The sequence below is a fragment of the Lates calcarifer genome, linkage group LG6 (assembly GCF_001640805.2).
Source record: "Lates calcarifer isolate ASB-BC8 linkage group LG6, TLL_Latcal_v3, whole genome shotgun sequence".
Classification (NCBI taxonomy): domain Eukaryota; kingdom Metazoa; phylum Chordata; class Actinopteri; family Centropomidae; genus Lates; species Lates calcarifer.
Window position 1 is genome coordinate 22,461,647 of NC_066838.1, and position 27,600 is coordinate 22,489,246.

General features: G+C 38.9%; 1 long non-coding RNA gene across 1 annotated transcript in view; it reads left to right on the plus strand.

Annotated features, from left to right (window-relative positions):
• The first annotated feature begins 26,408 nt into the window (after positions 1 to 26,408).
• LOC108884570 (uncharacterized) overlaps positions 26,409 to 27,600 on the plus strand; it is a 50,631-nt gene continuing 49,439 nt past the window's right edge. The window contains exons 1-2 of the long non-coding RNA XR_007813447.1: positions 26,409 to 26,677; positions 26,957 to 27,081. This is a non-coding gene — a long non-coding RNA (uncharacterized LOC108884570). The remainder of the gene's footprint in view (positions 26,678 to 26,956; positions 27,082 to 27,600) is intronic.

Sequence of the window (27,600 nt, forward strand, 5' to 3'; positions counted from 1 at the left end):
AACTTGAATTTTTCATCCCTAAATATAAACGATCGCCTTTTCTGGTCTCACTATAATATCCAGTCACACACTCAATATTATGCTAGCCCTGTTGTTATCATTGGAGGGGGTGTTCATTACAGCAAATGTTGGTTCATGTTTAACAGCGTTGCTTGGTCATTTTGGTATTTGTAATTTACCACAGAGAGTTCACTGCATCAGCAGTTCCTATAGACGACAAGAGTTAAGCAGCATATTAAAGGCACTGCAGTCTGACATTCTGGAGGTAGTTATGTTCATTGCACCTCCTCACCTCCCACTGACATTGGAGACCTACGTGGTAGTGCAGGTAAAAGTGACTGGAAAAGTCACTGACAGCCTGAATGTAGCAAATTGACCATGCAGCTCTCTGTGTCACAATTATATGCTGCTTGATAGCACAGTTAACAGGTTTACAGGAATGAAAATAAAGGCTGCATACTGTAGTTCATGCAATCTTTCTATCTTTATAGTAACTTTTCTAAACCTGTAAAACAAATAAAGCCAATTACATTTGTATGAAGATTCTCATGTTTTTTCAACCATGTGATGATTAGCAAGTGTCCTCCTATTTTATTCCCAGCATTACACTCTTAAAATAATGTAATGGTTTATACTGCATTTATTCACTTAAATAGAGACATAATCAATGACAAACAGTCTATTTAATGTAGCATAGAACAAGCAGACCACATGCTGCAAATAATTGTTTCCCCACTAATGACCAAGCTGCAGAGGCAGAGACAACATTCACCCTGTAATAACCTCAGTTTGGGCATCCTTAGTGCTTGTGTGGCAATCCCACATAGTAACATTACTGTAATATATGGCTTTGTTTACAGTTAGAACCCTTAGTGCCACTACAGTTATTCATCTCCACCACCTTATTACTGTTATTTGCAATGAGGTAACAATTTCAAGGCAATTTTCCTGCATCTAACTAGACCAACTGGGAATACGTTTGTTGAGAATGATATGACTGGGACACATCACCATCACTCCTCCCCATATTACTGTCATGTTATGGTGCTCCAATATAATTACTGTATATGAATAATGCTGTGCAATATCTCTCTCTAAACGAAGCAGGCCCTAAATTGGCCCCGGAAGAAAATCTAAGTCGTTCAAACTGAGAAAGTATTTGATGAACTGGTCTAAGTTTTATATTATTTCTTCTTGCAAATCCAGTTTCTCTCTACATATTCTCCTTGACAACAATTCAGCTCAGTCCACAGTACTTTGTTGTACATGCGATTGACTGTAAAATCTGATTAAAATTAATCAGTGCTTTGATGGTTAAACCTTTAATATTAAGGTTCGTCACACATCAGAAGAATATCTATATACTCAATCTTGCTTTCAAGTCACGTGTGCCCAATACTCTGGGTAATAGCAGGTACATTGTATTTCATTTTTCTTATTTGTCTCTTCTATACCCTTGCTTGCATCTCTTACTAGCTCTTCTGTGCAGCATTAAGAGAAGTGAGATGTCCTGAATGGTGACAGACCAGTCTGGTGTCTAGGATAAATGGAGAACAGAGGACAAAGGAAAAATGAAATAAGAGAAATGAGATGCACCACTGCTCCAACTAAACCTGAAAGAAATTAATAAGCCAAGAGTTAGCAAAAGTTTCCATAGATGAGGACCATTCTTATATCACATGCCCTTCTGTATTTCTACCTATTAGATTAATATGTGACGATAACTCATATTATGATCACAATATGATGTGAAAGTTGGAGTATTATCTTCCAAAATGTAGGTATCCAGAGACTACCTTTAACGTCCTCTATTGTGAGCAGAGGCACAGTGTCCCCAAGGATTGACAAGACTGGCCTAATGGTGACTGTGGGATAATTATTGGCATTACTATGCCAGCCAAAATATTTAAATTGTGTTATTTTAGAACTTGCTACTCCCTGAGGGTATCACACCACCTGTGTCTGCTCCTCATTGCCTCAAATCCCTGTGGGCTGGAGCCTTCTCCAAACACAGGCCAGCGAAATGCAAACAGACTAATGAGGGATTTATCTACTTCCCTCCTTTTGAATCATAAATCCCAGCTCCACTTCTGCCCTGTATTAGCATAGTTTTTGTCCACAGTGAGATCTTAATCCATTTGTATGTCCTTGAATGTAGCACAAGGAAAGTAAAAAGTCCGTAATTTTCTGTCAACAGTACTGAAATCATCCCACTGTTCAGTAATCCAATTAAAATTATCCTTGAGTCTGATTCAAATGAGAGTCCTTCCCTCAGCACTACCACCAGATCAGCTATGTGGGAGGTTGTTAAGCATGTATTACTCACTGTGGGTGGTTTGCCACGAAGAGACAGCAAGACCCCATCAGAAGAAATATTATACTGTGCCTTCATTACCCTCTGGACCAGTAACATTTCCCACAGCTAATAAGGGAAATACTTTTGGTTTGACACAAGTAATGTTTTGCTGGGACCCAAACACAAAATCACTTGTGGTGACATTTTCTTCCTGTAGTTTACATGGCTCATTTTTGTCACCATACCTCCCCCCAAAAAACAGCTGTTACTGCTGTCACAACTTTCTTTTTAAATAGAATGTCAATTATGATCTATAATGGAAACCCCATATGAGCATCCTGAGAGGGGATAAAGAATTCTCGCAACAATCATCCTAAATATTTTTGCTCTCTTCATTTGCTCCCATTTCCTCTGTTTCTCTTCCCCTCCCTGCTCATCTTTTCCCTTTTCAGTGATCCATTCTCTTTAATTGGAGCTGATGAGGACGGGGACTTCATTATCAGCTTGCTATGAATTATTATGTGGTGTAATTGGCCCTCCCGTCCCATAGGAGGTGCCCTGCTCCAGCTGGTTTAACTGGAGGAGGCGCTTGTGTTCCAGGTGGAGGCCTCTGTGCAGCTGAGGTCTAACTTTAACCCAGCAGCCATCCCATTTCTCCCCTACATCGGATGGTGTAACAGGCTCCTACTGGAATCACTGAATTCTATGCATTGTAAATTTAAATGGGTTTCTAGCAGATGCCTTTGAATTGCCCATATTTATAGTCTCACTCATAAAGCTGATGCTGATTGAAATCTTTCTGTTCCATAATCATGAGTTAATTAACATGTGTTAATGACTTCTAAGATGCTAATTGAGAGCCAGTGTTTACACCACAATAAGCAATGCATTCAGGCAAGGAGAGTTCATGACTGATGTATAGCTGGCTAGTGCTGCATGGCCCATCACTCTACACGACATATACTTAATAAATCATGTCGTCCTGTCAGAGTGACTGATAATTACCCCAAAAAGATCACACACTGAAACATTTCTAAAGGATTCTCAAATCTTTTCCTCTTTCGCTCATTACAGCGATGGCTGTCTCCTCTCTTGTTCAAGCAGATTAGCAAGTCTGAAATGTGATGTGGTCTTAGGAAAAAAAAAAGAAATCTAATGTTGATTGCTAATTGAAAAATTAGAAAGTCAATTAGAGGCTAGAGATCTAATTAAACTGGAATTGAATGGAAATCTTGCTCCAGACTCAATTGCTCTCTCCAATTTATAATCTCCTCAAGGCTCTGATTTGCTTGGTGAGTGAATGCATCTCTCCTCTGTGTGTTGCTAAAATGCAATTGGCTTTTCTAGTGCAGTCATCTGACAGAGTGATTTGGATTCAATCACAGTCCCTTCCCTGGCTGTGAGAAAGATGAAAATAATAATGTAAAGTCATTACGTGGATGGGAAGTCTCTAAACAAAGACAGACCTGTGTATCTGTCTCTAGCCCCTGAGAAACCCTTGCGGAGACATTTTCTAATTCAGGCCTGGAGCTTACAGGTTAGAATAAATGATGGAATCGGCTATGAGCTGGCACACTTGAGCGGCACTTCAAATGTCTTAGTTATGGGCATCACCGTTATTCTTTAAGGAATTGATGGCAAAATGAAGATGTCACTCATGACAAACTAGTCTGTGTGCACAAGCTTGCTACTCATCAGTTATGTTGTCAGACTCTGAGGCTAGCTGTGTCTGTCTTAGCTCTGTTGCACCCCAGTAACACTGCCTATGCCTCATGGAAATGTGTGGGAAAAGGTGGTTAATTTTAAATAACAACAAACTGGGGAGTCGCTAAATAATGTATTGGTATGCTCAGGTTCTAATGCATGAGGTTTATGGCTTCACAGTGGGATTTCTCAGACAAACAGCGGTGTGAAAAATGAAAATTGTGTTGGCTAACTAAGCCATAGTTTTCCTTTGCTTCACATGTGTAATGGGATTTGATGGCTGTTGCTGACTGCTGCATTTTTTCTCTTCCCTAAACATTTTTCCTGCCTCTTGATGATGATTGTAGAAGTCCATGAAAATGACTGATTGTGTGCTGGGTTGGATATCTGAATAGATGGACATCAAGACACTTATCAATCCCGGACATGCCACAGTGTCCTACAGTGAATGAAGATTGTTAGGAATATTGGATAAATATATATATTGCTGTTGTTAGATAAAAACCTTGTATGGAAAAAGAGCTGTATTTCAAAGCAACATTATGTTACTATTTGCCTCAAAGATGGCTCAGTGGTGCAGTGGTTAGCACCGCTTTTCTGTTTGCATGTTCTCCCTGTGCCTGCGTTGGTTTTCTCCAGGTACTCCTGGAGTTTGTGTCTATATGTCAGTCCTGCAATAGACTGGTGATATATCCAAGGTGTACCCTGCTGCCCACCCAGCGGTAGTTGGGATTGGCTCCAGAAGCCCCGTGATCCTTAAAGATAAGTCGTATAGATAATGGATGGATGGATAATATCTTTAGAATAATTTGATGGTACACTGACCTGTAATAGGGAGGATGGTGTCTCCTAGAGAGAGAATTCTATTGACTTTGGTAACTTAGGTCCTTATTGGATTCGTTACATAATGTCGTCACACTTGCATTGTCATTGAGGGCATGTTAGCATGCTTACATCAGCATGTAGCTAAAAGCACTGCTCTGCCTATGTGCAGTCTCACAGGGCTTATTGACTCATTCTCCAACTTATCTGAAAATCGCTTCACTTGGAGAGTTTTTTATCCAGAGTTTTTTTTTTTTTTAATCCAACTGCAACGACATATATAAATACAAGTTAGGGTATTCTCAAAAGATATCACAAGGATGAGCAATATAATTCAGATACTATCTAATCCCCAAATGGAGCATGCATCTCCTGTCTGTGCTTCATTATGTAAAAAGCTCTCTGCAAACAAACTGAATAGTCATTTGTTCAGTTTGGGTTTGGCTCCACTAAGCCATTTATCCCCTCTCATTATCTAAGGCATCCTCTTTCACTGACAGGGAAGGCAAGGACAAACGTTCACCTTCGCTTCTCTGCTTGATCTAGTTTTTCTCTTAGGTTGACAGAGATTGCTGAAGGAGGACAGACTGGATTTTCTCTGCAACATTTCACTATAATCCTACTTTGAAAAATCCAGGATGATGAATTGGGCTTCTCTTTGAAAACAGGACCACAGGTTCTAGCTTTAATAATTTATTTATTTTTTAAAATCATATTCAGATTTGAGAGACTTCCTAGTTGCACAGTCATCCTGAAGTTTAGTTTTTGAACATCAAAACCATTCCTGCTGTGCCATGGCCCCCCGACCCTCCCTGGTGATAGACACAGTGCTTTATTGGATGGACAACCATGACCTGCTAAGGTTTTACTGAAAAGGGGAGTTTTTAAAAATGTTGGAAGATTTTCAGTGGTCAGTGTAGTGCTAATAGAGTGTAACACTACATTAGCAAAAGTATAGTGCTTTTGGAGTTCAACACTACATGATTACTTTTAGATTACCTGTCAAAGCGTTTAAATGTTCAAAACAATATAGTTACATGATACATTTTTTGAAAGACATCCAGAAAGCTGTTGTTTGTATTCATCTCCCAGTCTGAGTTTACCACAGACACTTCTGCTGCAGGCGATGGAGGTTCCCTGTTTGACTGGTGCACATCTGGCTGATGTGCAGGACCACTCTTGACTCTAACTCCGTCTTTTAAAAATAAAATTACAGAAGCAGCTTTGTACTTATAATATGAAGAAAGATCTTTTTTGTTTTTTCGGAATGACTAGAAATAGTGGTTCACACTTGATTGGTGTAGTCCACTGGAGTGTATATATATGTGTGTGTGCGCGTGTGCAGGTTTGGGCTGTGGAGGGCATATTGTGTGTCATCCAGCTATTGTGATTTTACTGGTATTTTATCTTTCTCTTTACAGGAACTGAGTCCTAAATGGACTTCTAAGAATATTTTATATTTGACACTCCAGCCTTTTAAGTAGTTTGACTTGTGGCTATTATAGAAAAAAATTGCAAAGGCTTTCTGTAATAGTCCTTTAAGAAGCCATTAGGGAGTCAACAGTAATAAATTATGAACAATGCTTTAATGAGCTTGCACAAGAGGAACCCCATAGAACTTATTAATGATGACTGGTCACAGACACTTAATTTAAAGCATTAACTCTGATTCATTTGTTAATATTTATCAGAATGGGGGAGTGTATGAAAAATGACTTGGAGGAGCCAGAATGTTATTAAGCTTGAAGCTGAAATTACTTCTGCTGCCTTTCAGGGCGAATGAAACTCTAGGTCCACAAATGAACTCTCCTGCTTTAGTGCCAGTAGGAGTTCGACCTTATCCACTGCCTGGTACTGTACATGTGCTACTGTGAGGTTTACAGAGAAAATAAGAGCAAAAGAGAGAGAAATAGAACGGAAATGTCTCCAAGGGTGTGAGTGTGACTCCCACAACCTTGGCAAGGGGTAGAGGGCCACACAGATGACCTGTGGACAGACAGCCTGAGGGAGGCCAGACTCCCCAGCGCCCCCAGTAGAGTTCCAGTACCTAAACATTCAAATCATTTATGGAGCATGAAGTAAGGAACAAAGATGAGACGGGACTAGAGATAAACAGTAGGGGTTAGAGTCTTACTTCACTCTCTGGTGGCACAGCTCCCTGTGACCAGCCTGCCCCCACTCTCCTGCTTTGTCCCTCCAGCTGTGGGTGACAGGGCCTGGAGACAGGGGCGGGGGAAAAGTCACTCCCATCTGGTACAGTCAGATCAGTGTGGTCTGAGATGGGGGCGTAGGGGGTCATGTGTCCCTCCGCATCAGTGACAAGACTGCTCTGCCAATGATGACACTCTATCCACTGGGGATAGCCTCTTTTCTTCTCTTGACAGATATGGGACAAAGGCTGTATTTTTGGGGTATTTACTTATTTTTTCACCTAACAATGCAGTTCGTTAGCTGTTTCAATGGGGCAACGAACACTTGATAACAATAGTAAATGCCCTACCAGTTAGACTGAATTAGAGCAAAGGTTAACCAGTAAGACTGACTTTTAACGTTTTTTTTACGTTTGTTTGTTTGTTTGTTTTAACATTTTTTGACTCCCATGAATCAGAACTGAACCTCACATTTGTGAGTAATTGCTACATACGTATAATTTTTTTTTATTGGATCCTAAAGTCCATTGTGTCAGTGTTTTGTCTGCACTAAGCCAACATAAACAGCTCACATTTTAATAGCAGGTCACATGTTCTTTATAGTACTAAATGATAATGTAAACATTCATGTGAATTACTCTCACCTCATCATCAGACCTTTACCACACCAGATCACAGACCCTGTTTTCTTGTTGAATCAGTCACAAATAGACAGGCATTTCTGGCCAATATTTCTGATAACCACTGCTAGCTGTGATCATGGGGGTCATTTTAAATCAGCCACCCATTCATCTGAATATGCTGCTTTTGGTCTCACAAGCTTTTTCACCAACAAAGAAATAATGCTCAGGAAGTGATGCATCTCAGGCAAAATTCTGCCGCCCACTTTTGAGTTAATGGATGGTATGCATTTGTTTGTAGCATTTGTAGAATAATCAAACCATAAATAAAACTCTTTTAAAGCCATGTCAGGTGAAAGAGCAGAGAGGAAAAAATAATGGAGATGCATCCATTTTTGTCAGTTAAGATATACTGTACATAATGGAGTCCTCTCTATCACAAAGAAATTAAAGAAATATATTTTATTTATATTATTATTTTATATATTATTTAATATTTCAGACTTTGTCCAAATACACTCTAAGTAAAAAATTATTTGACTGTATTATTCCAGCCCTCCCTTTGAACATCGGACAGACTGTCTTGTGATGTCTCTCTGTTTCTGTTTGTCTTTTCAGATGGTCCCACGGTGATTCAGAGGGTTTGAGGTCTAATGACTGTGGAGGTAGAAAACCATACAGGTCAGCACTCCTCGTTCTTCTTTAGACTTCAAACAGCCCTGGCAGAGCTTTGATGCATGTTCAGGGTCATTGTCCAGCTGGAAAATACGTTCTCTTCCAGGCAAATTTAAGAAGACTAGTCTGTGCTGTCAGAACTGGTGAAATACTTCCACATTGTAGCAGCAGTCGTCCAATCTTTAAACTAATTGGATTAGTGTGGCTATCATAATTATCGCAGGGATTTGTAATTATTAAATGACAGTTCTCTGAGGATTAATTTGGGGGATGAAAAGTCAGACTACAATAAGAGCTACACATCTTCTCAAAGGCAAAAATTAGAGACACTGATATTCAGTCAGTCAGTTCCTATTTGCCCTTCTCTGCTGGTTTGCTTTACCTCCATGTCTAATCCCTTTACCTTTGGTGATGAGCCAGTCAGTAATTGCTTGATGAGAAGTCTGAGAACGTGTGCTACAATTCCACCTTGTTTCCAGAGGGATCCTAGTGTGAAGGGCACAGACAGAGCCTAGGTGACTTAAATTACTAATTATGCTCTGTGCTTGTTAGCTGGAGGGTTAGTGGACCATGCCAGTTGTCCTGCCCTCTGCCCCCAACCACCTCAGCTATTAATCATGACGTCACAGAGACTGATTACTTGGCAGCACTCTACTTCCATTTGTCATATTGAAGGGGACAAGAATTACAGGATAATGTCAAGTACAATGACATTTTTTAGGAACAGGAAATGAAGAATATATTTACTATACATATTTTTGCTACATAAATTCTACAAACTTTAAAGAATAAAAAATAACATCTGTCCATTAATATGTCATTCTCCATTAAACTGGGAAATTTCCCTGAATCTTTGTATCAGAGTTTAAGAAAGTAACCACGTAAGTACTTTCAGAGATGATGACAATGGTTTTCTCAATGACATTTCAAATAGATGTCTAACTTTTCTGCATGGCCATTCTAGTAAATCAAAGTGAATAACAGTGATGAAAGTGAACAAATGAAATCAAATAAAACAGGGTCACACATCACTGGAAGGGCAACAAATGGGCACTGAGATGGAAGTAATTTTTTTTCCCTTGTGTCTCAACAAAAATGGGGAAAAAAAGCCATCAGCTCTGGTCAAAAAGCAAGTTGTCATTTTGCCTAAAGCACCGCTAACCGCATCAACAAAAAATATAGGTCTGGGTGGAACTTTGTATGACAGCAGAGGGTCACTCATTTTAATGTAAAAGGACAGTTCTTTTGTGAAATAATGCTGAGCGATCCAAAACCCTGGTGAGGTAAAAAGCAGTTTGAAAAACCTGAATCTTATTCAGTTTGATTTATTTTCTGTTCTGCAGTGGCAGAGGTATTTCAGGAGTCAGGGAACCAGGTACTTCTTGAATTGATCTGCTGCCTGTGGAGGAATATTCTCTGAAATGTTTGCATATTTAAATTTCAATCCACAACATTTTGTATTAGAGATTACGCTGGTAGAATTTCATAAAACTGGATGGTGTAATATTAATGTAGAGAAGAAGTATGTTCTCCAATAAACCTATTTCCACATTTCAATGCTTAATGGTTCCTTGGTGTTATAAAAATGAATATTTAAATGAAACATTTTACAATACAATTTATACAGTGACTGTTATAACTACCACTGCTACTAATACAAAGGATAAACAAAATTAACTGTGGCATTAAAAACATCTTCTTGTAATTGTCTTTGCAGATAAGTTTAAGTTTCAAACTTGAGGATAAGACCAGTATAAAATAAATGGCTGTACACTCCTGTAGATAACTACTTTTGACAGTTGTGACAGAGCAGCATTTTAAAATGGAACAAAATCATGGAAATGGAATCCGGGGAGATCACTGAGGGAACAACTTGTGCAAACAGAGTTGTCTCTAGTGTGCTGATGACATTGCAGTCGTGTGCCCACTCGTCTGAATGTGCACTCTCAATTTTACTGCTGGGATATTATGAAATCTTCTCACCATAATTAGAGCTTTGTCTTAGAATTCAGATGGTATACTGCCAATAATAATGTCAACCTGAGAATGTGCAAAAAACAAAAACAAAAACAAAAAACACAACATTTTGCCAGTGTTTATGTAAGATTATTCCCATCAGAGTTAGTTTAACACTTCTGACAGTTCTGAACAGCTGCCCCAGAACCACATCTGCTGTGAGCGGACAAACATCTCTCCAGTCAGTTTATAATATATAATGAGTGAAAAATAATTCCTATCCCAACTGAAAGATAAACTGGTAAAATTTTACATTTGCTATGTATCATATCAGGAATTCACGTCATAAAAATGAAATGCCAAAAAAAGTTCTTACCCTCCATGAGAATTTGTAGGAAATAATTTTTATACTATAAGTTGGAACACGTGTTCCTCCCTAACATTTTCTGTTTTTATGTTTCACTCATAGGAGATCCTCCCCTGCCAATGACCTGGAGTGCACCAGGATGTACAATTTGTCTGCTCTGGCAAGCAGCTTTCTCCAGGGGGGTATGAAACATGCTGGGACTCCATTAAAAGTCAATGGCCACCATGTTAACCACAGAGAATGTGGCCTCTCCTCCTCTCTAATGATGTAAATGCTTGCTGACAGCATCCCCCACTCACAACTTCCATGATGAATCACATGCACTGGGTAACAGTAAGTATTACCTGTCTCACTGTTGACGTACAGTTAAATGTATGTGTGTGCCTGCGGACATGACAGACTAATGTGGCAACAGCCCATATTTTTTTTTCACACTGCAGCCAGTAGAAAGTAATACCTTAATGTTGTTTGTGGTATTTTTGAGGCAACCTTTGGAGCAGGCTCAATAACTTTTTAATACTTCCCTTCACCTATCAGCAAACTGAGTGACAGTGCAACTATGAAAACGAGGTTTAGTGCATGCTGTTACATGTTAAAACATCCTTCTTTTCTCATTTTCCCAGTATCTTTCACCCGTTTATTATTTTCCACACAGCTTCCACTTGATCCCTTAGGTTTCTTTTATTTCATCTGTATACTGATGCAGTTCTGACTGGTTGTATATGAGTCATCTGTGAGAGAAAACAGAGGAATGGCAGTAGCTAAGGGCCATGCCTCTGCGGGGAGCCCAAACCCTCTACATATTCTACCATTTCTCTCTCCTCCCTTCACCACGTCTCCCCTTCTGCCCCTGCAGGCCTGGCACATGTGTGACATATAATTGATTCATTAATAATGTGAACAGATGTTTCTGGTCCAGTCTGGCATCCTGCCAGCTCTCCAGCATACTATTTTACAGCTACAGCCTGACTGCATCCCATTAAATGGGCATTGACACAGAATGGGAGAAATTGATGTATTTTTGATCCTTAAGAGAATGGAGGGAGAGAGGTAATTACACAGGTTAGATTTATTGCACAACTTATGCATGAGCATGACGGGGAAGAAGCGTGACCCATCAACAACATAATGCTTTGTGTTTGTATTCAGGGAAATTGCCAGTTTCTCTGTGAATATTTGAGCACAGCGAGACAAGGTCTAGACCCTGCTCACTCTCTCTGTTCCAGGATTCAGCACTAAATTACTGACTAAGTGGCCATTTCTTTATGTAATGCACAAGCTCTAATGATGCTCTAATTTGCACTGTAGACAAACTCAGGTGTGGTGCACTCACTCATTTTAAGTAACAGCCATTTACACTAACCTCTGGAAGGCTATGTCATCTGCCCTTGCCTCTGGAATAACCCTCCAGAGGAGGTCAGATCATCTGATTCAGTAGATAGCTTCAAATGAAAGCATTTATGTAACTGTTATAAAATTTACTGACATCAAACCCATTTATCATTTTAATGGATTTATGTATTTTATTGCATTTTATTGTCTCATACCTTACACCTCTTTCTAACTTTCTAACTTTGATTGATTTGAAGCACTTGCTGGCACCAAATTCATTATTATTATTATTTTTATTTATATTGTTAAAGCATGAGGGCTCAAACAACCTATTGATTAGTTACACAGTAACACTAATAGGTCTCAGTCCTGATTTTTATCATGATAAATAGAAGACTTTTTCTGTAAAATAAGTGTATGTGAGTGTCTGCGTGGGCTTTGTGTGGAATGACCGTCATCATTATCACCTCCTGCTGGTGAAACCCACTGGCCTGTCACACATGGTCAGACTCCAGTCCCACTCTCACTGCTAGAATATCAGATCACCATTAATCAGAGGGGACTGAGATTTAGAGGAAGCGCAGTTGTGGGATGGGCTGCGGGAAGTAAAACAAAATGTCATCTCTATCCATGGCAGTGACACAGTACACTCAAATCTTATCATAAGGCAATTGTGCATGCAGAGAATATCAGTTTTCACTACTCTGAAAGGATAATAGGTATTATAGCTAAGATGTGGGGGCTTTTGTTTTAATGAGATGGAAAGGAAAAGCTTTAGAGCTCATGGTGAGGGTCTAATTAATCAGTCTCTGTGGCAGTTTCCCACAGCTATCCATTAGGGTTTCATTCAACAAGTCACTGTAGCTTCAATCTCACTTTCATTGTTGGAAATAGCTCCATAATAATAACATGATTGCGGATTGATCACTGGAGGGCTCTGAAGGGAAATGCATGTGGTGAGGAATAATGATGTCCTGCATATATCTGTGTGGATAGCCTTCAACAAAAGGATTTTGTACAAATTCTGGTATCAGGACCAATTCGAAATTATTCCAAATCAATTACGCTTTTCCATCAACGTGAAACAGCTTGACAGCAGCCATATAGCATTTTCACAAGGCTTACTCATGCTGTGTGTATGAAGCACCACGGAGAGCATCAATTTTTGTTTGAGGTGAGAACTACTGCTGAGAGCTATCTGGGCCCTCAACATTAAGTCTGAGCTCCCTGTGGCCAATATAGCACACTCGGGATGGGAGCAGTCTGCTATAAATTAAAGACGAGTAATACAAACAGTCTGTCAACATCTGCTGCCCTGCAAGGTCTCACCACAGTCTCTGGGTATGGGGCCAAAGACCTGTTTTCATGAAAATATAGGGAAATGTAGATTTTTTAAATGACAACTTATTTCCTTTAATGGAGACTTTATCAAATATAACACAGTGGTTCTTAGATATCTTGCAATAATGAACCAAGAATAGAAAATTGCTCAAACCTAAAATTGTGCATAACACGGGTCCCATCTCTTTGACAGATGGATTATATAAGAGTGTAATAATAATCATCCCACACTCAAATTTGATGAATGACAAGATCACTTAAACCTTACACATGTTCAAATTGTTCAAAGAACTCTGCATTATTGGATGAAGATTTATGTAAGAACTACATTTTCTATCTAAATCTAAAATTGAAAATGTATTCAGATAATTAATTAGTATCAAACAACAATTCAAAATATTGGCCTGATGGTTGATGCTAAATTAAAAGTGAAGGTATCACCAAAGTTGCTATGATCCATCCTGAAGAAAACATGAACATCTGTACCAAATTTCATGGCAATCCTGCAACTCTTGACAAAACCACAAATGTCATATTTTTGTTGAATCACTAGAATATTACATGAACCCCCCCTTCTCCACCACCACCACCACCAAACATTCATCTGTCTGCTTTCTCCCTCATAGTAAGCCAAGAAAATATAAAAACATACAAGGCTGTCATCAAGACACTCTCTCCTTCAAATGTCCTCTATCTCAGATCCTCCTGAGTGCTCAGTCTGGCTAAATGCTTGTGTCAGTAAAAGTTTGTGACTTCAGCAGCTGGTGATTCAACCAAAAGCCACCCCTCAGGCTTAACACTCCAGGCCTCATTAATGCAAATCTAGCTTTAACAGACTGATGGGAAATTGGCTCCCTCCTCTCCACAGTGAAGCTGTTGAAATGGCAGGAACAAGGTGAGAACACCGAGAGGTTAAGTAGCCTGAGCACCGGATTTGAAAGCAAATGTTTGTATCAATCAACTGGTGTGCACTTGGAAACCAAAACCTGGGAAAACCTGAAACTGGAACTGCGGCAGTAGTTTGGTAAAAGTCATTACTCAAGCAGTTTTTTGTATTGTAGGCAAAGTTGGAGACTAAATCATTATCCCACTATCTGAAAGTGAAACGTAGTGAAGCAAATAATTATCGTGTCACTGCTCACAAGATGTCCATGCTGCTGTCTGGGGTTGAGGCAGGATGGAGAGAATAATTGTTTTAACAAAGGCAAGGACATCCGATGTTTCTGTGTTACTAAAATTAGCAAACGTTACTCACTATGGTTGTTGTTTTTCTTGCTCCTTGTCACTTCAAGGTTCTTGGAAGTTTTCCTGTCACGCTGTTCACATAAAGATCAGACTTACCAATTAAATTGACATGGCCCAAAAGTTTTGACATCAGTTTGAGTGGTATTTTATAATGAGGAGAATTTAGCACACGCAAACATGCATGTTGCTGTTGCTTGTTTATTTTGGTTATTTACAAAATACAGTGGCTATCCAAATATTGTGTGCAATAACACCTTTTATGAATGCTGACATATATCAAAAATAATATTTTTTGAAGCAAAGGACAGTAACAGATTTGCTGTGTTGCACATGTAATTAAGACAGCTGTGTTCCTTGTTTTGCTAAGAGATGTCAGATATTGAAGGGATCCATGGTAAAATACTGCAATGATATTTTTGATTTTGAAACACATAATTGTTTTGTCTGTTTTCATAATCTACCTTCTCTAAGGTAGCAAAGACTCACCCTGTCTCTGATTCAGATTGAACCATGCAATATCTTGTTTGCGAGCCATTTAAAGATGTCTGACTGCATTAATACTTTCTTTTGATGGTTATGCCCACCTTCAGTAATTATTGCCATGTGATAGGCTGAAATCTAATGATGTTAGATGGAGTGGTATTGGCAGAAAATTAGATTGAGGACATGTTGTTCATGGTTTCATGGCAATCTCATACTGAACAACAAAGATCAGCACAGAAAGCTAAAATGAAACCTACACTTGTTTTAAGTTCATTTTCTCACCATCACCTGCTTCAAACAATTATAAACACAAAATTACACAAACTGAATTATACTGAAAATTATTTGTCACATATAATTAAATTAAAACAAACAAATAACAACATTATGTCCAAGCAAGTGAAGGAAAAAACCTGAAACTACACCTACAAATGTGTCACAGTGTTACTTCAGGCACTGCAGTGAAGCATGCATGTATATGCACACATTGTATTTTTAACACATGGATTAACTAGCCCGTCTGAAGTGCTTAGACAGTGATACAAAGTAAAGACTAGAAGTCACATGACTGTTTTAGGCAGTAGGAGGTAGGCACTTAGCTGGCCTGTGTCCATCGGTCCCTGCCACTCTATAATGAGGGACACACAGCAACACTGCAGGTTAACATTCTGCCCATCTCCTGGAGACATCATGTCAATATGGATTAGGGCCCTGAAGTAGCCCTGGAGAGAAAAAGACCTCTCCCATCTTCAATTACAATAAGCAAACAGCTCCTGGGAATGAGAGGGAGAGAGGGAGGAGATGCACTTCAGCAGCACCGGGTTCAACCCACACAAGACAAAGTAAACATTATTAGCTTAATAACATTTTCAATTAGCTGTAACCCGCATAACCACAAGCTAATGGAACACGAAGCCCAAAATTGAATAGAAAATATAATTTGTGATTACAACAGCCCCCACAGGTCCTAACTTGAATGATGGTACAGAAATTTTGGCTTAATTCTCTGCAGTCATCCATGCATGACTATTGACTATATGTGAGGATATTCCTCAAACTATCATAGCACCACACAAGACACTGTAGCATACTGTTTCTAAGATAATAGCTCCATTACCAAGTCTTCCTTTACTTGTACCTGTATGTTATGGGCTATTACCACTGCCATATTGAAGACTGTGTCCCTATGATATGTTTATGGCACATTATAGAGAAGATACACTTGTCTGAACAATAACTGTCTACCCTCTAGAGTTCTAAATGATAAAAAAGAGACTGAAACTATTTTATGATCTAAGTGAGTCCAGGCACTGTATCTGATGTGTCTTTTACCATCTGCTTTCCTTAGCTTCTTCTGCTTGCTTGGGTTTTTTTGTGTGTGTTCCATACAATTAATACTGATTAAGGATTAACATTTTCAACAAATTTTACATGCAAGAAAAGATGCTTCCTGATTCTTCTGGATGTTTTTTTCTCTGTATGAATGAGCTCTCCACAGTTCATCTCCTTCAGACTCAATCCCCCCATCCTTCAGCCTTTGAGTCATCATCCTCATGCCTACTATTTGTTCTCATTTGGCTGTTTTTCATAAAATGAAGGGGTTCCACAAAGCCAGTGTATGAGCAAATGAATTGGCCACAGTGCCACGGTAATGCTTAACCACCACCGGTGGAAAGACATCACACTCATTTCTTTTTGTGTATTTAAGGGCAAGGAGGATCATAGCACGATGTCTGGGCTGTAGCCCAAGCTAACCGTCCAGCACAAGCCCCAGAATAGCTGTCCAGATTCTCTCAGCTGCCCACGCTGAGGGCCCCTAACAGCTGGCTGCAGCACATGCAAACTGAATAGATTGGCGAAGACAATGCAGGAGCCTATTCATTCCAAAATGATCTGATTTAGTACTTCATGTAGTCACAATTGAAAGCACACTTCCATTTAGCAGTTTGGCGTGAAGAGACCTCATAGAATAATATTTCTCAAACTTCTTTAGGGTTCATCTTCTTGAAAGTCAGTTTGTGGTTGCTTGGCTTTTATTTTGTAAACACCTGTATTTTTAAGAACAGTAATGACACACTCTTACCAAGGTCAGTGTTTAAAAGCTTAGGAAGAGAGGCACTATTAGACAGCTGAGCTGTCTAAGCATGCTCAGCAGGGGGGAAGATGTTTGGGCTCCCATGTCTTGTGGGAGTTGCTTTAAATGGTTTTTACTGGAGAGTCATTAATATTTTACAGGGTGTAATAGGCCCCGAGCCTTGGGACTGTGTTGGCACCATGATTACAGCACACATACCCATTAAAACTGATTAGCTCTCATGTGAGGGGAAGCCCGTGTCCACAGAATGCTTTGATAATAATTTTGTTTTAAGTATTAAATGTTTGGGCCTTTTGAGTCAAGTGAACAAATACAGCCTTTGCCTCATCATAGCCTGTGAAAGTGAAAAACCCATCCCCTGGGTACTAAACAACTTCCATCAAAGCCTGACAAATGATTGTACCACCTCTTTATTATGCATGTCATAACAGTTGGGGAAGAGAAGTGACTGTGTTTAAATCGCCTGAGCACCGTGAAATGATGATGCTAATACTCAACAAGCCAGTTGTTCTGGTTCAGAAATGTTCTGTTCAAGCATGTTGCATGGTTTGTTTCCCCCCTCACCCAAGTGTGTATAATCAGGCAGAACTGTTGTGGAGCCATAATACTGATTGCTTGTTTGTTTGTTTGTTTGTTTGTTTGTTTGTTTTACATTGATTTCACTGATTAATTTTTTAAAACTCTATTCATAATATTTAGTCTGTAAATGTGTAAAATAGTGGTTACAAAGATTGAAATTCCTTGAAAACAACTTAGTGTATTTTGGCATATTGTCCTTTCTTGAGGTAACCTTAAATACAATTAGCTCAAGAGATCATTTCAATCATAAAAATGTGATGTAAAAGCATAATACGGTATCAGTTGGTATAATAGATGTGATTCTATCCAGTGTATATGGAGGTGGTCTGGAAATTCTGGAGAGTTACTGTGCCATACATGACATGTGTGTTGTTTCCTGCGGCTGTATGGAGACTGTGCTGCACTGCAAGCTGCAGGGAAGATTCCTGCGAGCTGGACACCATGTGGGAAAGATATGGCCATTACTGCCAGCAATCCCTCCAGTGCTGGAACAGGCCACATCAGTGTGGGGCTGTGGGTCCTTGTTAACATTATTGGCAGGTGGTGCGTAAAGCCAGTTGTCCTTGTTAGGACCCTGAAGGCAACTTCTCAAACTAAACTGAAAGCCTAGAGACCCTGTTAACTTCTTTTTAACCTTAAGCATGGGTACTGTGATGGATCAGAGGAGGAGACATTTCTTAGTCAGTAGAATTATTAGTTGTTTGTAGAAAAATATAAAATACTGTTGCTATGTAAGCTATTTGTTCTGAGGAGATGAGGTGGTTTTGAAATATGCAGTTGATAGTGCCTTTATCTCCACAAGAAGTACAGTGACTACTTTAAATTCATTGATGGTTACCTTAAATTGTAACACAACTAGGTGATACAAAAATCATTTTTCATATGGATGTTTCCCAGTGCAGTGTTACTCAACATTACTCAACTGACACAACAGCAGATGGTGCACTGTGCGTTTTTGTAGCACAGCAGCAAAAATTTTAATTAAATTAAAAAATTTAGGTTCTGAGATTTGTTCTTACACCTTGTTAATTGTTGCAAAACACAGTGAAATGATTTGCCACCACATTCGGTTTTTCTTAACACCTTTGTCCAAAAAGAGGCCTGAGATTTCACTTAGTAGGTACTTATACGAAACCACAGACAACCATTTATATGAATAGCAAGAACTGAAGTAATGCAACTCATGCTGACTTCTGAGTCTTTATTTTCTGCAGTATACTTCCTTTGAAAAAAAAAAGTATAGCTTTGGAAGAGACGCATAACTGAGGATAAAGGGGATCTGAAGGTGAAGGATCATAAGGACTGAATTGTCTTTAGGGAGCATAGGAGATGAAACTACTGAGGGAAGTAAGAAAGACTAGGAGGAAAAACTAGTGCCTGTAGAAGGCCTGAAGGGATATATAGTTATGTCTGGCCATCTTTCTCTCTTGCACACACATATTAACGCACACATTCATACTCACACACAAGGCTCTGTTTCTGTATTCCTTAATCAGCCTTCACCTACGCAAGGTTAAACAGTGCAAACATTTGTGGCTTCTAATTTATGAGCCGTTCAAATACGCCCTTATGTTCTTGTCACATCAGACGTCAGGGGGAGGGGCTCTGACGGAGGCCAATGTTGACAAGGCTTTGGTGACAGGTAGTGTGTGTGTGTGTGTGTATGTGTGTGTGTCTAATGGGTCTTGTTTCTATAAAATTCAGAGCTTAATGAAAAAGTGGTGGATTGTTACAGAAAAGAAATATTTTTCAGGCCACCTTAGATAAAAGTTATATTCATGGTTTAAAATGCTCACCAGCTCCAGTCTCACAGGATCTTCATCAGGGCAGAGAAAACAAAAATACTTTGGAAGAAGATGATGAAGCAAATGTAATATGGATGATTGTCATATTAATTGTACAATATATCCTGTATCTGTTTTTATTAATATAGTTTTTTAATTAATTAATCATAGATGCATTGGATATGCAGTTCAGTGAAAGTTGGTTAAATGCTACAAAGTACATCAAATATATTCATTCCTAAAATTGAGTGCCAGGGTTTAGACGGCAATATTTATTTTCCTTACCCAAATAGTTTCTTTGTCAAAGGCCATTATACATTCCATCAAATATCTTATAAAATGTGCATTGTTCACTTGTATTGAAAGTACGCTCATAAGTGACTTTTGCATCCCATTCACCGAAATACACCTTGATAATTTAGCTTTTTTTCACCACATGCATCCAGTTGTCAAAGACAGCCCCTTCAGCCAACCTGAAAAAAAAAAAACAACAAAAAACTCCATCCTCACCAACTGTTGGGAAAAATGAAAAATCTCTGACAAGAGTTTGTCTCTCCCATTCTTCTGACAGCCCATATGTTTGCTCCTAGATCTCCACTCCAGGGGCTTCTGCAGCTGTCAGCATGTCTTGGAGTCCAGGTGAAACTGAGAAAAAGACAGACGAGAACATCTCAGCAGATGATGTGCTTTAATGCTGGCTACGAATCAAATCCAGATCCTCAACCAGTGCGCCTAACACTCATTAGGGTGGAGGCTTGGATGTACTGTATAAATATACTTGCAGATGTTTATTTGCTCCCTTCCTCTGGCAGGTTATCTTGAACAGATTGTGTCTCCTTAGCAGTGACACATAGGTGCTGACACATAGACAGATGGGTTGCTAGTTGCCCCCTTGGTCTCCCTCTGATGGCGTCTACAAGGATGGATGGGCTTATTTTTAAGGTACAATTGGTCATCGCACAACCTGCTGTGTATTTACTCAGTGATCTACTTGCATAGATCTTATTTACTCTTGGTAAATAACATCTAATCATGAGCACATGCTGTGCGTATGGCAAGAGCCAAATAAATAAATCCTACTAGTACTTAGCCACGCTTATATTGGGGAAAAAATCACAAACACATAGACATTCTTTGGCCATTTTAATGCTGCATTTCTGCAACACGTTGGAATGCTTGCGACTTTGCCACATGACACTGCTGTTCACAGTTGATGCCAGTTAGAAGCTTCAGAAAGTAGAAGCAAGTACCTTTTTAAAGATGCTGCTTTGCAATTCTGAGCTGTAGCATGATGAGGCCAGATTGTGTGTGTTTGTGTGTTTATGTGTGTGGTTGCACGTGTGTGTGTGTCCATGTCTGTCTGTCTGTCTGTCTGGCAGGCTGCTGTGCCAGGCTGGAGAGGGAGTCAGGAACAGTTCCACAGATCTAGGCATTAAACTAATGTGCTGGGATCAGGGGCCAGTGCCTCGCAAGCTGTCTCTTTGGCTGAAGGCTATAATACGAATGGGCAGTGAGTGAGCACTGGCGCCCGTGATGGCACAGAAACCAAACACCTGTCTAAGTCCTGCTCCAGGCCCTATAAACACATATATTTCCATCTATGCAACGCCTCCTCTGGTTGTAATTAGTGTGATCAACAATGGACCCAGGTGATGAGATGAATGCCCCTGCTTTGTTGGCAAGAGGGGTTGTTGAGAACCAATGACTAGTGGCAACCATGGGTGGGATCGTACAATGGTAAAAGCCTATTATACTTTTAGCAAGCACATGGTGCTCTTTGTTAAATTTACACCTGTTACTATTTATCTCTGATTTAGCTCTTGCTGACCACAGCTGGGGAAATTTATAGTGTGCAAGGAGATGTTCAACAGCCATACCATTATTTTCTTTAACCTATGGTGTAAGAGACTTTACCTGAACTAACCTAAAGAGTTTTCATCACAAAAAAAAACAGATTTATTGTAAAAAAGTTCTAGACTTTTATCTATTTAGATATAATATGAACTAGACAGTGTGTCTTATCAGCAAGAATAACTGCTGCAGGAAAACTGAGACTTAATAATTCAATATGAGAGGATTTTTTTTTTATTCTCAGTGATGAATTCCTCTTGACACGCTCACTGGTAGAAGAAGTTTCCTGACCGTGCTCCGAAGTGAAGCCGTGTCTTCTGTTCAAGTGGATGTTTTTCAACTCCTTCAGTCATCTTTATGTCTCTCTAATTTCATCTCTGATCTGTCTCTGCCACAACACTGCCGCACAGGGCAGAAGCAATGGAGGAACGAAATAGGAGGAATGGATTTGTTGTCACACTGCCATCAACTTTTAGCCCCTTGACTCTCAGAGTAAGGTAAAGAAAATGAAATGCAGATCCCTTTGGGTATTGTGTCTTTTCAAAAGGATATGATATGGAGTTTATTTTCATTATCAGCTGTGGTATCTGTGTAGTGTGGGGGTGATTAGGTTGCACTTATAGCCTGGTGAAGTCTACTGGTAGATTTTTTTTTTCCCCTTGAAATTGTGGCTTGCTCTCTGTGTCCTTCCTAAGCTCTCTGCCTTCGCCAACATCACCAGGCTCATTGCTGTGTCTCATAAGAGACTTACATTCTCTCCTTGTCTGGCATTAGCAATTACCGCCACCGTGGAAAGGTCAGGAGATGTTTTTAAAATGCGACCCAGGCCTTTGCCTGACTGCTCTACTGAAATGTTGTCATACATTTATTGAGTATCAAATGAGGCTTCTGCAAGTAGTGCCAAGTAGAAAGCCTTGACATTCTGACATTTCATAACCAAGGTGAAAGCCTGTCAGAAGACTTTCTGTCTGTCCTTTGTCTCTTGAAGTGTAATCCTTGGTGGTAGATAATTCAAAATGAATTTGCAAGTGAACTGTATGTGTTTTGGGGTGTTTTAATATGAGAACTTTATGAGATACAGTAAATAGAACCATCAGACAAGAAAAAGAAGTAAGAGCAGAGTTTTAATGTTGATTCAGCTTCTGTTTGTATTATGACAGTTCCACAGTTGGTGACAAATTTAATAGATATTCATCTAAATGGCTATGCTCTATTTTAGAGATAATTAAACAGACTTGGAGAAACAATACCATTTGCAACATGGCAGAAATTGAATTCCCATGTTCACAGGTTGTTTAATTTTCCTTAAGGTTGATAACAGAATTGCCAAATATGTGCAGTAAGCACATTACATATCATCATAATTAGTCAGTCCTATGTTTCATACTAGATTACACACTCATGATGTGCAGATTTTTAGACACACATGCATACACATATATTTCAGGTTACATATATTTTAGATATATTTTAGATGACATTCTTATCTAATTTTTTAATTGCTCTTAGTTTCATTCAGTTTTAATCCTGTTCATTAAGCTGAATCTGTGCTATAGGTGTGGGCTCTTTCAGCAGAGGGATAAGATTTTCCCACTCTCCTCCATTTTGATTGTAATGGTAAAATGTAAGCCCTAATGTAAGCCTAATTCACTTCACCCCTCAGCAGTTTAGGCTTTGCCTCATCCATCTCACTTAGAAACTGCACAGCCAGATCCCGGCTGTATAAAGACATCAGCTTTATTACACTGCCTAACACAAGGATGCTAAATTATTTATCTTATTTAGCTATCGTATTGCAAATAACTGTTAGACACAGAGTTATAGCGTTCTAGTTATAGTCTGCTCTGTCCACTATTCTGCTGTTCTGGATTGCGAAGGAGGTGCTTGAATAATGAAGAAAAATAGAAAACATTTTTAAAGGTCACATCTGTATATATCAGATTTGCTTCTGGTTTCATTGTAGTGGTTCTGTAAATGTCCATAAACAGTGTTAACTGTAATTCAGTTGTCATGTTTTGCCTATTCTTTTTTTTTTTTTTAAATCCCATATTCAGAAATGTATTCGTGCATTAAAAATTTAAAGAGATGTGACAGCAAAACAGGTGTTCTATTCACATCAGTAACTTGATAAGAATATTAAAAAGCAGGGATAAAGAGCACACACATCACATAGGACTTCATATTTACAAATGAGACAAGCCAGTCTTTGCAGCAAGAAAAGATGAATACTACCCCATATGTAATTATAGCAAATGCATGCTGGGATATAGATTTGCTCCAAGCTAAATGGAGAACAAGATGGATCATGGCCTTTTGATAAATACATTTTCTATGTCAAAAACACAAAAAAGCCCCAGGTTCATCTCATGGCAGACTCCTGTAGCTACAGCTTGTACAGAGGTTGCAATTTTACATGCAATATCCCTTCATTACATATTTTGCAGCTTCACTAAAATGTTTCGAAATCTTGTGACTATATATTTTTTTTTATCAATTTGAGAATACCTTTAAAATGCCTTTTTTGTGTAATGAATAGACTAATTGCAAGTAATTATAATAACAGGTATGTGGCTGGGGAAGCAGAAACCTGCAATTCTATGGATTGGCTGGATCATTATCATCTGGTCTGCATAGGCCTCTGTCTCTGCTGGCTTTGTGTTCAAGCTCTCTCGTTCCACTTCCTTACAGCCGGGGAAAGATAAGGGCACAAGAACAATGAGCGGAAGGTGCATCATTTGTTTAGCTGATAAATTATGGATAGCATTTCTGATAGGAGACCATGGCCTTTACCTGAGCATGACACCCCCATGCCCTTATACTGTCATATTCCTCCTCCAGCATGCCCACAATGCTAATAAATAATGATAAGAGATCCAACTTTGGGGTCGGTTGAAGAAGAACAAAATCTTTTAAGACGTTGCTGTTCTACAGTGCCAGTGTGCTTTAAGCAGGCAGTAATGAACAGAAGGAAAATTCAGCTCTGTTTATTTGTTATACTTCTGTGCCTGTCTTGTTTTAGTGAGGCCAAATTTCCACTTTTGCCATGCTTCTAACTTTTTTGCCATTCCCAATTCTCAGTTCAATCATGGCTGCTACTGGTCTTCCCCTCCATTCTCTTCTTGCAACCCTAGTGCTGCTGTAATTGTTTTGGTTTTTACACCTCCTTAAGAGTGCAGCAGAGTAGAAGAGTGCAGCAATGTAAAAATACTCCATTACTCCATTACAGGTAAAAATCTTGCATGAAAAATACTGAAGCATCAGTGTGTAAGCAGCATGCTATTGCATCAGTATATAGCTACTGGAGGTGGAGCTAGTTTGAAAGGCTTTACTTACAATTTTATATACAGTTTTATATACAGAGGACACCAGATAAATCTGAGGGGTTATGAGACAACTAATTGAAGACAAATGATTTTTGATTCTGATTCACAATCTGTTTTAGTTTTGACTTTTTCTTTTTCATTTTGTGAGATGTGATCATTAGAACATGTGAGAACTTAAGAGGAAAAATTCAGTATTTGATAGAGCTGTTAATGCAAAATTCTCAGACATATGAAATTTGACCCTGACTACACTGCTTTTTGTAATACAGAAGCCAAAAAGGTTGGAAATCACTGGTTTAAGCTTTGATAATATATTGTAATTAAAAAGCTTGTTATATTATCCATTGTGTAAAATCTTAATCTCAAAACTAACTAGTAACTAAAACTGTAAACAAATGTAATGGAGGAGAAAGTACAATATTGAATGGGGGAATGGGGGATACGAGTGACTTCTATTTGAACACAGTTATATGCCATTAAAAGAGCTGGTCATTCATTGTAATGTACATAATGGTGCTACAGCAGAAACTTTGTAAGTGGTAAGTAACACACACTGAATCATTTGAATCACTTGAGTTTCTAAGTGTTTAAAATCTGGGGAGATGAGGGAAATCGACTTTTTAATAAAGCTTGTTTTAAACACAAGACTGCTAATGACAGTGTCAAGAATATTTTCACAATCTCAACACCCAACAAGCATATAAACAAAACCTAAATGAAATAGAATCATTTAAGGAACTATAGCTTAGATGATATGTTTGGATGAAGGTGGACAAACAAAACCAAGCTGAATTTCACTTAAATGGTCTGCATGCCATGGAAGCAAACAACAAAAATTGGCCACAAACATGAGGCACAGCCACTGGGTAAAAGTAATCACAGCTCCTGTGCAGAAAATGGAAAAATAACACCTTGATTTACCGTGTGAGGAAGAGCTACATCCCTGTGAAAGACATCCCTCTGAAAAGTATTTCTGGGAATAACAGGGGCAGATGTGTGCAATTTTAGAGATCCAGTCAGGAGACACTGACGGAGAGAGAAGAGAAAGATCATCCTGCTCCTTGTATTTTTATCTACCTCTCTGTGTGATTAATGCCAGCTAAAAGCCCCTCTGACCTTTCTGATAGATTTATGGACTTCACGGTACAATAACTTAGTGTTTCCTTGTGCATTCATTTTCTCTACATTGATATTTGTCATTTACAGGGTTCAGAGTTTGGCCTTTTCTCTCCCACATGAATTGTTTGCTTCCTACGTTGATTGGCTCACAGTCCCCCAGGCTTGTCACGGGGAGGTATAAGTGGTCTGTTGTCATCTCCACAGGTACAGCACAATTCACTGGAAAGGTTGTTAACAGGATGATGTGAACCACTAATCCTTAATGCACCTTAGTTTTATATATGGTTTCAAGTCAGAGTTGGTACTCCTGGTTGAGCCTATCATTTATTTGGTTGCTATCAAACAAAACTGTATTTTAAAGTTTTTCCCAATAAATAAATATCAGTACGTATTATTGTGTATTATGTATTGTGTTTGTTTTATATTTCTTTCTTCAAAATTGAAATTACAAATGCAGCTCAATCATAAATAAAAATATTAACTTGTGGAGAGAAATAAATAGGCAGATAAATACAGATGAATAAATAATCTTTGAAAGTTTTTAGAACGTTGTATTAAAAAATTTTCGGTCATTTGAGCCGCTTGTGAAATCAAGACAGACTGTTGGCAGTACGGTTGTTTCAATAAAGTTAATTGAAACACAAATAGTTTGTTACTATGCCGCTGAAAAACACTTTTATACACATCTAACCGTGAGAAAAAGGTAACACTGTCCGCTTCTACTTTGATGTGTTTCATTTTATTGGTTGTCTTAAGCTCTCAGCCCTGTTATTTTAAAGGTAAAGGGGCGTGGTTATAAAGCGTAAGAGCGACTACGGACTCAAGCGGAGGTAGCTATGTCAGCACTGTGGAGAGTGAGTTTGTCCATAGCTTCGGTTAATGCCGTTATAAAGTTGCCACAAGGATGCCTGAGGAATTACTGTTATCTGGTCAAGGTGCGCGTGTTTAATTATTCAAGTTAATGTACAAATTCGATGCAGTTTGTAAAATTTGTGTAGCTAATCGCAAGTAGCGCGTTAGCATGCTAAGGACATTAGCGTAGCTCTCAATATGCCAGTAATCTACGTTACTGTCATACAGTTTGTGGTCACTGTATATCCTCACTGTGCTTTAGAGGTGTCAGCTAAGCTAAGGCTAACACTAATACTGTATGAGACTTGAGCGTTTTGCGATTAAAATGACGGAAGAGACCGATATCTGTATTTATTACGTAGGGGACCAGGAAACCCTCCTTGGACTGTTGCGGAGCCAGACTGAAATCCACTCAATTTTTCCCCGCCAATCCCCGTCCATTGTCCATTGTCCGTCTTTGTCTTGACCATGCTTCAAGCCCGGATTTGTGAGTATTAACTAGTTTTGAACCTGCGTTTTATTTTGGTAGCTTACACCTACAATTACCTGAATACATATGAAATATATTATTTTGTCTAATGTTCTTTGCAATATTTGGAGTAACTTTAAGTTAGACTAAAGTCATTAATTGTATTCTAAGAACAGTGTGTATAATTTCAATAGAGTTTATTTTGAGTTATTTAAGAGTTTACAAGGATAATGGTACTTGAATGCATGAAATTCTTAGTGGGATTTAAAACATATTTTTATGTATTCCAATCAAACCTAAGTATTGTTAAAAGTAGAAGGGCCTCACCCATAGTACTACAACAACTATCTGTAGGTAGTAAAACATATCTAGCCTATCCACCTATCCAGGTGCTACACCAAAATGAAGAAAAGTTTTGTTTATTATTAGCACAACAGGTGTTGACATAACATGAATGATAAGTAAGGTCCGGTGCGAATTAAGTTTTAAACTGCTAAGGGAACATACCCAACGCCGTGTGGACATGTTGAAAAGGGG